This window comes from Triticum aestivum, chromosome 6D, assembly GCF_018294505.1.
Source record: "Triticum aestivum cultivar Chinese Spring chromosome 6D, IWGSC CS RefSeq v2.1, whole genome shotgun sequence".
Taxonomy (NCBI): Eukaryota; Viridiplantae; Streptophyta; class Magnoliopsida; order Poales; family Poaceae; genus Triticum; species Triticum aestivum.
The window spans coordinates 180,154,239-180,163,906 of NC_057811.1; positions in this window are offsets into that span (position 1 = coordinate 180,154,239).

The window sequence follows — 9,668 nt, forward strand, 5'->3', positions numbered from 1 at the left end:
AAATTCATGAAACTTGGCATGCTATCATGGAGCGGCATCAACATGCCGTGGTACAAAATTTGTCCCATTTGGGGTAGGTTTGGGTATATGCTTCTCATAAACCGGAGCTTCTCACAACAAGCATGTTGGTTTTCGGTAGGGAACGTCCCACCTTTGGGGACGAAACGATATCCATTGCCTCTTATTGCTTTCAAATTTTTTTCTCGTGTCAACATAGAATAACAGGAGTGTTGTGTGAATTTTTGTGATTTTTCGGGGTTCGTTTGGACATTTTTATGCATTAACCGAGTTTTCAATGCATTTATGTGCATAATTCAAATTTGAACTACATGCACATGCTCTAGTGCATATAAATTGGTCGAAAAATCAAATATGTGTCCTTGGGTGCATGCTTAGGTCCCATGCAAGAAATGGGAATGAATTTCAAACACCAGGGCACCGTTGATTGCCGGCAAAACATTGAGATGCCTGGTTTTTAAATTATAGTAAATCCAAAACTCGTCTGAAATTCATGAAACTTGGCATGCTATCATGGAGCGGCATCAACATGTCGTGGTACAAATTTTGTCCCATTTGGGGCAGGTTTGGGTATATGCTTCTCACAAACCGGAGCTTCTCACAACAAGCATGATGGTTTTCGGTAGGGAACGTCCCACTTTTGGGGACGAAACGATATCCATTGCCACTTATTGCTTTTATTTTTTTTCTTGTGTCAACATAGAACAACAGGAGTGTTGTGTGAATTTTTATGATTTTTCGGGGTTTGTTTGGACATTTTTATGCATTAACTGAGTTTTCAATGCATTTATGTGCATAATTCAAATTTGAACTACATGCACATGCTCCATTGCATATAAATTGGTTGAAAAATCAAATCTGTGTCCTTGGGTGCATGCTTAGGTCCCATGCAAGAAATGAGAATGAATTTCAAACACCAGGGCACCATTGATTGCCGGCAAAACATTGAGATGTCTGGTTTTTAAATTACATTAAATCCAAAATTCTATTAACCATTCACGTGACGCCACGTGTCTTGGTTTTAATGGCTGTAGGAGGTGCCGTGTGGACAGCTGCTTGACCTTGACTGAACGGGAGGCGTGCGAGCGCCGTTCGGTGCGCAGGCTGACCGAGAGGCGTACAAACTGTCCTCGAGTGCGCAGGCTCACCAGGAAGCGTGCGAGCTGTACGCTGCGCAGGCTCACTGGGAAGCGAGCCCTTTGACTTCCATGCCCGCCCGCCTTGCTCGCATCCTCTCCATTAATGGCGTCCAAGCCGCAGTTTAATTCGCTTTTTAAATATAAAACACTCATCACAAACGTTTTAGTTAGAACACATGTATGGAAACCGACAGCTTCCCAGGAAGCCAAGATAAAATGTGCCGAGCAGGATTTCTGCAGCTCTTGATCGCAAACATTTTAGATAGAACACCCGTATGCAAAGTGAGAGCAGTGCAAGATTTGTGCATCCCTTCAACGCAAACGGTTGTTTTGGATGACCTGTGTGCAACCAAGTACAAACAATTTGGTAAGATTTGTCAATCCTTGTAACACTGCGATTTGTCAAAATATGAAGCTAAAAATCACGAGCAGTATCTAATTTTTGCAACTAAAATTCAGTAATTAAGCATATATTTCATTCATAGATTAAGCAGTCGTTCCTAATTTATACAAACAGTTCACCTTGACAGCTGAACCGACCAAACTTTTCCCCAATTGTTGCCAACCACTTACTGAAATAGCTAGTTCAACTATATATACTAGCTAATTGTAAGTACGTTGTACAGTTCCACCACATCTATAGTCAGATGAACTGAACAAAATAGCCCCTAAATACTACTACTACTACTGCGGAGGGGCTTTGTACTACTTCCGGCTGCCTCTCCTCTGCCGAGCGCACTCAGTAAGAGGCGGAGGAGGAGGAGCCTACCGACGAGCCGGGCAACCGCAATGCGGTGCCTACCGCTAATGCAGCTTCAGCGATGCTCACCTCGAACGCCCTCTGCGCTCCAGACGACCCCTCTCGAAGCAGTGGTTCTCCTCGTAGATCTCCTGATTCCTCGCCTCTGAGGCGGCGTGTGCCGCGGCGGTAAGGCTCTTTGCATGCTCGACGAGGCGCTCCTCCTCCTCCCGCAGGAACTCAGTGTAGCGCGCAAGGTCGCTGACGCACGTGCGTGCATCCACCTCCGCCTCCCGCCTTCGGGCGGCGGTGGCGGAGCGGGTGATGACCCCGGCAGTCGACGGTGGGCTGGCGACCACGGCGGCCGACGACGGGGTGGCGGCCACGACCACCACCTCCCACCTTCAGGCCGCGGAGGCGGAGCGGGCGATGGCCCTGGCTTTCGACGGTGGTGTGGCGGCAATGGCGGCCGGCAACAGCTGCCGACAGGCACCGGCGGCGGAGCGTGTGGTGGGTGTTTCGCGCACACCCAACAGGGACGCCACGCGCACTACACTACGCCGGTAACTGCACCGCCGCCGCGGTGTAGCCTCCCAGCTGGAGCTATCCTCTGATGACAGCGGAGTGGCTGAGCGATGATGACGGGTCGGTGCCATTGGCGATTGTGGGAGAAGCAGACGAGATAAGCTACAGGGATGGAGGGGAAAATGCGACGCAGGACTCGCCGGCCATGAGGGTTTTTATAGCAGGCCGGTAAGCATTGGGATTTTGGGGGATTTCACTGAGTCGGGCGGGATGCTTGCGCGGGATCCTGCGAGGTTGCGCGGGAACGGGCTCATCGATGATTCATTGGCACCACCATTTGGCAAAAAGAACGCCCCCGCGTGCTACGCAAGCTTGCGCTGTAAGCCGTCTGCGGCAACGGGGTGACAAGACGTGCAAGAGGAGGACGAAATGCCACATACACATACGGTTAATAAAAAAACGTCTGTGATTTAATTACCTACTATACCACCGTCCTGGTTTATAAGTATGATTTAACTAATAAAATACGAATGCATGTCGCCAAAGATTATATAATTGGATTTGTATTTGAACAAAGTTTCCAATTATATATTTTTTAAATATGCATTAACATTTTGTTGGTTAAATTTGAGGGCAAAGTATGGCACCCAATATAAAGGAGACTATAGACTAGACGGAGGTGGCACCAAACGGCGGCTCTCTACGCAGCGACGCAACTGTCGGCCGGCTTGTAGGCGACCATTTCCTGCGTGTTCAACTGCTCTATGCATGTGGTTGCTTGCGGTTGAGGCGGCCGAGGCGCGCTCTGCTCGCGTCCCACCGCGCGCGCTCTGCTCTCGCATCCCTCCAGGTGCTCCACCCTCGTCCCTCCATGCACGCTGCCAGTGTTTGGGGCCGGCGCACGATCACGCACGTTCGTGTGCAAGCGGTTGCGCCGGGCGCGGCGCGATGATGAAGTTACCCGCTGCAAAAACTGACATGCGGACGCGCCGAGAATCCACGCCGCCCGGCCCCCTTTTATTCCTGCGGCCATTTACCTTCATCTCTCGTCTCACACGACACAATAAGCACACCCACGAGGACACATATAGAGAGGACATCCAGCGGTTCCAATGGCGCTCCCCGTGGCTCCAATGGCGCTCCCAGCGGACGACGATGACAACGGCGGGCAGTTCACCACACATCATGTAGTGGACACCCACGTGAGGGGGAAGGCCCTCTCGGTGGCGTACACGAACGATCCGGTCTTGGTGGAGAGCTCCATCCAAACTATGGAGCAGTTCCTTGCCGAGGACAAGTACCGAGTGGTCGGCTTCGACCTCGAGTACACCATCGGTCGTGCCGGGCACGACCAGAAGGTTGTCGTCGCCCAGTTGTGCGTGCGACATGACCTCCTCGTCTACCACTTCCACCTTGCCACAAGCCCTTGCGAGCATTTCTCCAGGTTATCAACAGCTCCGACTACAGTTTCGCTACGGTGGACACCACCAACGATCTAAAAGCGCTCAAGGTTTCGGACTTGAAATGCCCAAATCTTGTCAACATCCAGCACCGCTACAAGGTCTGGGGCAACGACAAAAACAAACTGAACTCCCTGGTTGACCTCGCCTCGGCCATCATCGACCCCTACTACGCGAAGATGAAGAATGAGAGCAATAAGGACAAGAACGCCTGGCACAGTGTGTGGCATAAGAGACTGGATGAACAACATGTCAAGTACGCGGCCATGGACGCGTACACAAGCTACGAGATGTACAAGCGGATCGTTGACATGAGGAATTGTCTTCTTCCTAACAAAGACGAGGGATTGAGCCACATAGCAGTGGTGGGAGCGTCACAAGAAGTAGATGACTAGACGATCATTTCTCATACTTTAGAATGCATGCAATTGTTTATTGAGGTGTGTGCGAATGATCTGTATAGTCACTTATGTAATTGGATGTTTATTTCAGTTATATATATAGAATATATATACATGTTATTCTACTGTAGACAGAGCAATTCACACGACTTATTAGCAGCAATCGTCTGTGTTATTATTGGTCTTCGCACACATTTCAGATTACGGACCTGTTTGTCGCGTATCACACACATCTTGTTTAGTTGAACCGTTTCCATTGTGTTGCCTAATCACACACAGTTCATCCCAGTGAACCGTATGCTGTATATCGCACACGCCTTCATCTGGCTGCCGGTTTCTTTTGTTCCTCCTCATCCCAAACAGTTAATTGAGATGAATCGTATGCCCTGCATCGCACGCGCAACTAAAATATGAACCGTGTTTGATCCATCCGTCATCGCAAATTGTTTTGCACCTTTTTTGACATTTTTTACACCACCGTTTGCAATTATGGCATCGCACACAGTTTCGTCGAAGGGTCTCTGATCGTAGTGTCGCGTTTGGACCATCCTGCAGTAGTGGAGGTTAAATGAAGAAATCATCGACAAGAAGGTTGAGATTACGGTTGAGAAGAAATCAACCGAGACAGTCAAAGCAGCGGTAGCTGCCGCAAAAGAGGATGACATATTATATGTGGAGCTCTGTAGCATTTCTGATATTATATGTGGATGACATATTGCTGATTGGAAATGATATAGAATTTCTAGATAGCATAAAAGGATACTTGAATAAGAGTTTTTCAATGAAAGACCTCGGTGAAGCTGCTTACATATTGGGCATCAAGATCTATAGAGATAGATCAAGACACTTAATTGGACTTTCACAAAGCACATACCTTGACAAAGTTTTGAAGAAGTTCAAAATGGATCAAGCAAAGAAAGGGTTCATGCCTGTGTTACAAGGTGTGAAGTTGAGTAAGACTCAATGCCCGACCACTGCAGAAGATAGAGAGAAGATGAAAGATGTTCACTATGCTTCAGCCATAGGCTCTATCATGTATGCAATGCTATGTACCAGACCTGATGTGTGCCTTGCTATAAGTTTAGCAGGGAGGTACCAAAGTAATCCAGGAGTGGATCACTGGACAGTGGTCAAGAACATCCTGAAATACCTGAAAAGGACTAAGGATATGTTTCTCGTTTATGGAGGTGACAAAGAGCTAGTCGTAAATGGTTACGTCGATGCAAGCTTTGACACTGATCCGGACGATTCTAAATCACAAACCGGATACGTGTTTACATTGAACGGTGGAGCTGTCAGTTGGTACAGTTCTAAACAAAGTGTTGTGGCGGGATCTACGTGTGAAGCGGAGTACATAGCTGCTTCGGAAGCAGCAAATGAAGGAGTCTGGATGAAGGAGTTCATATCCGATCTAGGTGTCATACCTAGTGCATCGGGTCCAATGAAAATCTTTTGTGACAATACTGGTGCAATTTCCTTGGCAAAGGAATCCAGATTTCACAAGAGAACCAAGCACATCAAGAGACGCTTCAACTCCATCCGGGATCAACTCCAGGTGGGAGACATAGAAATTTGCAAGATACATACGGATCTGAATGTTGCAGACCCGTTGACTAAGCCTCTTCCACGAGCAAAACATGATCAGCACCAAGGCTCCATGGGTGTTAGAATCATTACTATGTAATCTAGATTATTGACTCTAGTGCAAGTGGGAGACTGAAGGAAATATGCCCTAGAGGCAATAATAAAGTTATTATTTATTTCCTTATATCATGATAAATGTTTATTATTCATGCTAGAATTGTATTAATCGGAAACATCATACTTGTGTGAATACATAGACAAACAGAGTGTCACTAGTATGCCTCTACTTGACTAGCTCGTTGATCAAAGATGGTTATGTTTCCTAGCCATAGACATGAGTTGTCATTTGATTAATGGGATCACATCATTAGGAGAATGATGTGATTGACTTGACCCATTCTGTTAGCTTAGCACTTGATCGTTTAGTATTCTGCTATTGCTTTCTTCATGACTTATACATGTTCCTATGACTATGAGATTATGCAACTCCCGTTTACCGGAGGAACACTTTGTGTGCTACCAAACGTCACAACGTAACTGGGTGATTATAAAGGTGCTCTACAGGTGTCTCCAAAGGTACTTGTTGGGTTGGCGTATTTCGAGATTAGGATTTGTCACTCCGATTGTCCGTAGGTAAGAACGGTTCTTGCTCAGCCCGTAGCAGCCACGTAAAACTTGCAACAACAAAGTAGAGGACGTCTAACTTGTTTTTGCAGGGCATGTTGTGATGTGATATGGTCAAGACATGATGCTATATTTTATTGTATGAGATGATCATGTTTTGTAACCGAGTTATCGGCAACTGGCAGGAGCCATATGGTTGTCGCTTTATTATATGCAATGCAATCGCCCTGTAATGTTTTACTTTATCACTAAGCGGTAGCGATAGTCGTAGAAGCATAAGATGGAGATCAAGGTGTCACGCCGGTGACGATGGTGATCATGACGGTGCTTCGGAGATGGAGATCACAAGCACAAGATGATGATGGCCATATCATATCACTTATATTGATTGCATGTGATGTTTATCTTTTATGCATCTTATCTTGCTTTGTTTGACGGTAGCATTATAAGATGATCTCTCACTAAATTTCAAGATAAAAGTGTTCTCCCTGAGTATGCACCGCTGTGAAAGTTCTTCGTGCTGAGACACCACGTGATGATCGGGTGTGATAGGCTCTACGTTCAAATACAACGGGTGCAAGACAGTTGCACACGCGGAGTACTCAGGTTAAACTTGACGAGCCTAGCATATGCAGATATGGCCTCGGAACACTGAGACCGAAATGTCGAGCGTGAATCATATAGTAGATATGATCAACATAGTGATGTTCACCATTGAAAACTACTCCATCTCACGTGATGATCGGACATGGTTTAGTTGATTTGGATCACGTGATCACTTAGATGATTAGAGGGATGTCTATCTAAGTGGGAGTTCTTAAATAATATGATTAATTGAACTTAAATTTATCATGAACTTAGTACCTGATAGTATTTTGCTTGTCTATGTTGATTGTAGATAGATGGCCCGTGCTGTTGTTCCATTGAATTTTAATGCGTTCCTTGAGAAAGCAAAGTTGAAAGATGATGGTAGCAATTACATGAACTGGGTCCGTAACTTGAGGATTATCCTCATTGCTGCACAGAAGAATTACGTCCTGGAAGCACCGCTAGGTGCCAGACCTGCTGCAGCAGCAACACCAGATGTTATGAACGTCTGGCAAAGCAAAGCTGATGACTACTCGATAGTTCAGTGTGCCATGCTTTACGGCTTAGAACCGAGACTTCAACGACGTTTTGTACGTCATGGAGCATATGAGATGTTCCAGGAGTTGAAGTTAATATTTCAAGCAAGTGCCCGGATTGAGAGATATGAAGTCTCCAATAAGTTCTACAGCTGCAAGATAGAGGAGAATAGTTCTGTCAGTGAACATATACTCAGAATGTCTGGGTATAACAATCACTTGATTCAACTGGGAGTTAATCTTCTGGATGATAGTGTCATTGACAGAATTCTTCAATCACTGCCACCAAGCTACAAGAGCTTCGTGATGAACTATAATATGCAAGGGATGGATAAGACAATTCCCGAGCTCTTTGCAATGCTAAAGGCTACGGAGGTAGAAATCAAGAAAGAGCATCAAGTGTTGATGGTCAACAAGACCACCAGTTTCAAGAAAAAGGGCAAAGGGAAGAAGAAGGGGAACTTCAAGAAGAACAGCAAACGAGTTGCTGCTCAAGAGAAGAAACCCAAGTCTGGACCTAAGCCTGAAACTGAGTGCTTCTACTGCAAGCAGACTGGTCACTGGAAGCGGAACTGCCCCAAGTATTTGGCGGATAAGAAGGATGGCAAGGTGAACAATGGTATATGTGATATACATGTTATTGATGTGTACCTTACTAATGCTCGCAGTAGTACCTAGGTATTTGATACTGGTCTGTTGCTAATATTTGCAACTCGAAATAGGGGCTACAGATTAAGCGAAGATTGGCTAAGGACGAGGTGACGATGCGCATGGGAAATGGTTCCAAAGTCGATGTGATCGTGGTCGGCACGCTACCTCTACATCTACCTTCGGGATTAGTTTTAGACCTGAATAATTGTTATTTGGTGCCAGCGTTGAGCATGAACATTATATCTGGATCTTGTTTGATGCGAGACGGTTATTCATTTAAATCAGAGAATAATGGTTGTTCTATTTATATGAGTAATATCTTTTATGGTCATGCACCCTTGAAGAGTGGTCTGTTTTTGTTGAATCTCGATAGTAGTGATACACATATTCATAATGTTGAAGCCAAAAGATGCAGAGTTGATAATGATAGTGCAACTTATTTGTGGCACTGCCGTTTGGGTCATATTGGTGTAAAGCGCATGAAGAAACTCCATACTTATGGACTTTTGGAATCACTTGATTATGAATCACTTGGTACTTGCGAACCATGCCTCATGGGCAAGATGACTAAAACGCCGTTCTCCGGAACTATGGAGCGAGCAACTGATTTGTTAGAGATCATACATACTGATGTATGTGGTCCAATGAATGTTGAAGCTCGCGGCGGGTATCGTTATTTTCTCACCTTCACATATGATTTAAGAAAATATGGGTATATCTACTTTATGAAACATAAGTCTGAAACATTTGACAAGTTCAAAGAATTTCAGAGTGAAGTGGAAAATCATCGTAACAAAAAAAATAAAGTTTCTACGATCTGATCGTGGAGGAGAATATTTGAGTTACGAGTTTGGCCTACATTTGAAACAATGCGGAATAGTTTCGCAACTCACGCCACCCGGAACACCACAGCGTAATGGTGTGTCCGAATGTCGTAATCGCACTTTACTAGATATGGTGCGATCTATGATGTCTCTTACTGATTTACCGCTATCGTTTTGGGGTTATGCTTTAGAGACGGCTGCATTCATGTTAAATAGGGCACCATCAAAATCCGTTGAGACGACGCCTTATGAACTGTGGTTTGGCAAGAAACCAAAGTTGTCGTTTCTTAAAGTTTGGGGCTGCGATGCTTATGTGAAAAAGCTTCAACCTGATAAGCTCGAACCCAAATCGGAGAAATGTGTCTTCATAGAATACCAAAAGGAAACTGTTGGGTACACCTTCTATCACAGATCTGAAGGCAAGACTTTTGTTGCTAAATTTGGATCCTTTCTAGAGAAGGAGTTTCTCTCGAAAAAAGTGAGTGGGAGGAAAGTAGAACTTGAGGAGGTAACTGTACCTGCTCCCTTGTTGGAAAGTAGTTCATCACAGAAACCGGTTCTTGTGACACCTACACCAAT